Genomic DNA, 3,022 nt, shown 5'->3' on the forward strand with positions numbered 1-3,022 from the left:
GTAGATTGAGTGCAGAGGGTGATAGACAGGGTTGATAAGGTCCTAGGGGTTCAAGATCATCATATCTGCTTTAGTCAATTCAGACAGTTTTTAAAATATCCTACCTGCACTTCCTATATATTTTAAGGCTGATTTTATTTAGACATCATTTCTTTCAAAGGAACCTATATAAGAAGAGGTGCTAATAAGCCTTGAAAGAGAATCAGTTACATTAACTCATATTTATGCTTACACTGGAGAAGTCTAAGAGCTGTGTTAAAATGAGCAAGTTGGTTCTGTGAATAGAATCGCTTATAAAGTGAACAACCGATTTATGTGACTCCTGTATTTAGTAAATGACAAAACAGCTAAAAATACAAAGCATTAAAATGGAGCAAGAAGGATTAAAGTACAGGTCACATCCTGAAAGAAAAAGAGCTTGTGGGGGTGGAAGGGGGTGGTGGCTTGGAGGGGGATGGGGGAAGTGGCCCGCAGATGCTGCCATGATGCAGATGAGCTTGTGCTCAATACTTACAGTACATCCTGTGCTGAGCTTGTCTCTGCTGTTACAAGTTTAAAATAAGAAGACATCATGGGAAAGTAACTCCGTAGGGTTTAGAGTGAGGGTTTCCGTTCTTCTGGGTGGGGTGAAGGTTAGAAGTATAAAGAAATCAGCTTTAATTAGCATTTACATAGCTTTTCTAGACGCTTGATGGTATCTACTTAATTCATTGAATAATGTATTAGAATTAGTTTGGCTTACTCATTGTTTGGTAATATTTATTGTTATTTATTTATAATCCTTCTACTTCCAAAAAGTATTTGAATAGCTTATTATAAAAGCACAGACATAATTAACTCCTCAAACCATTAAAAGAAAGAATAAAAGGTAAAAACTAAGTAGAGGTAGTAGAAGGGGAAGTAAATTATATCAGAAACAAAAGGCTAAGGGAAATTATTATAGTTCTGAACTTTATAATGGTCAAGATAGGAAACTTTGATAACGTAAATGTTTTTTTTTTTTTCTTGCTCGCTCTCCAAATAACAGTAAGAACAATTAGGTCATTTTTTAAATGAATATAAGCAATTTAGCAACTGTATTTGAGGAAATCGTAAGAAATGATTAAAGAAAATCACATCTTACCTCTCTAACAGAACCATTAATTGTTACTTTTAGACATACTAACTTCTAGTCTTAGTGCCAGGCAAATATATCTTAACATCTGGACAATCACACTATATTTTGTCTTCAGCTTTTCCCCCAAAATAACTAAATATTCTTCAGGTTTCACCAATAACTGCATAGATTGTTTTAAGACTGCAAAACAGTCATTCATTTTTTATAATGTTCTTAACCATTTCTGTTTTGCCAACCTTGTTTTTAATATTTTACTATTATAAAGAATGCTGAAATAAATACTTCCATTTTTGTGACCATTTTTCTCTTCTGAAGAATTATTACTTCATTTAGTCAATAATCATTTATCGAGAAATCCTGTGTATGTACCAGTAGTTACTTGCAATGCACTGAGGACACAGAGATAAATATTTCTAAGGTACAGAGGAAGGTGCCATATCTCTGTCTGGGCAAGGAGACACCAGGAAAGGCTCAGAGTGAGTGTGATGTTCGGACAGCCCTGAAGAATTAAAACAATAAGTGCTTACCAAATTTTTTTCCAGATAGGTTTTATCAAATCTTAATGCTGATACAGTAAAATGTTTTCCTCCTTTCCTACATTTTCTAAATGATGCTTAAAATTCATCTCAAATTTGCTTTAACTTACTTAGTTTTTTTTTTTTTTGAGAATAATACAGTATCTACATAACTTCTGTTCATGGTCTTCATACTTTTACTAATGTAGCAGGCTGTGGCAGGAGAAATATAAACTTGAAAATCTCATTTAAAAGATGGCTTGGGCTTGGTCTGTGCCTAGAGCAGCCATGGCTCGTGGTCCCAAGAAACATCTGAAGCAGCATGTAGCAGCTCCAAAACATTGGATGCTTGATAATTGACTGGTGTGCTTGCTCCTTGTCCATCCACTGGTCCCCACAAGGAAGAGAATGTCTTCCTCTCATCATTTTTCCAAGGAACAGACTTAAGTATGCCCTGACAGGAGATGAACTAAAAAAGATTTGCATGCAGCACTTCATTAAGACTGATGGCAAAGTCAAAACTGAAATAACCTACCCCACCGGTTTTATGGATGTCATCAGCATTGATGAGACTGGAGAGAATTTCCATCTCATCTATGACACCAGGGATTGTGTTCATCATATTATACCTGAGGAGGCCAAACACAAGTTGTTCAAGGTGAGAAAGATCTTTGTGGGCACAAAAGGAAGCTCTCATCTGGTGACTCAAGATGCTCAAACCATTTGCTACCCTGATCCCCTAATCAAGGTGAATGACACCATTCAGATTGATTTGGAGACTGGTAACATTACTGATTTCATCAAGTTTTATACTGGTAACCTATGTTTGGTGACCAGAGGTGCTAACTTGGGAAGAATTGGTATGATTACCAACTTCGAGAGAGACATCCTGGCTCTTTTGATGTGGTTCATGTGAAAGATGCCAATGGCAACAGCTTTGCCACCCAGCTCTCCAACATTTTTGTCATTGGCAAAGACAAAAAAACATGGATTTCTCTTCTCCAAAGAAAAGGAATCTACCTCACTATTGCTGAAGAGAAAGACAAGAGACTGGTGGCCAAACAGAGCAATGGGTGAAATAAATGGTCTCTAGGTGACATGACTGGAAGGTAGAGATCTTTGTACTTAATTAAAGAAAAATAGCAGATGAATTGCTCTTGGAAAAAAAAATGGCTCTGTCGCTTATTAATCTTGGGCAAGTTATTTAGTCTTGTTAAGCTAGTTTATTCAGCAGCAAAGCTAGAATAACAATACTTGCTATACAAAGCTTATATTATTATTGAAAAGATGAAATGAGAGAATAAATAAAGCATCTGGAATATAATGGATATTTTTGCAGTAACTATTATTGCTAATTAGAATGTTGATGTTCTCCTTATAGATTTCAGGA

At 35.8% G+C, this 3,022-nt stretch overlaps 1 pseudogene across 1 annotated transcript; it reads left to right on the top strand.

Annotated features, from left to right (window-relative positions):
- Positions 1 to 1,920: 1,920 nt before the first annotated feature.
- Positions 1,921 to 2,709, top strand: LOC308658622 (small ribosomal subunit protein eS4-like; annotated as a pseudogene). The gene has a single exon. The product of its transcript is annotated as a small ribosomal subunit protein eS4-like (transcript).
- The last annotated feature ends 313 nt before the right edge of the window (positions 2,710 to 3,022 follow it).

Source organism: Spermophilus citellus (assembly GCF_964194105.1).
Source record: "Spermophilus citellus genome assembly, chromosome: 10".
In the NCBI taxonomy this organism is placed as follows: domain Eukaryota; kingdom Metazoa; phylum Chordata; class Mammalia; order Rodentia; family Sciuridae; genus Spermophilus; species Spermophilus citellus.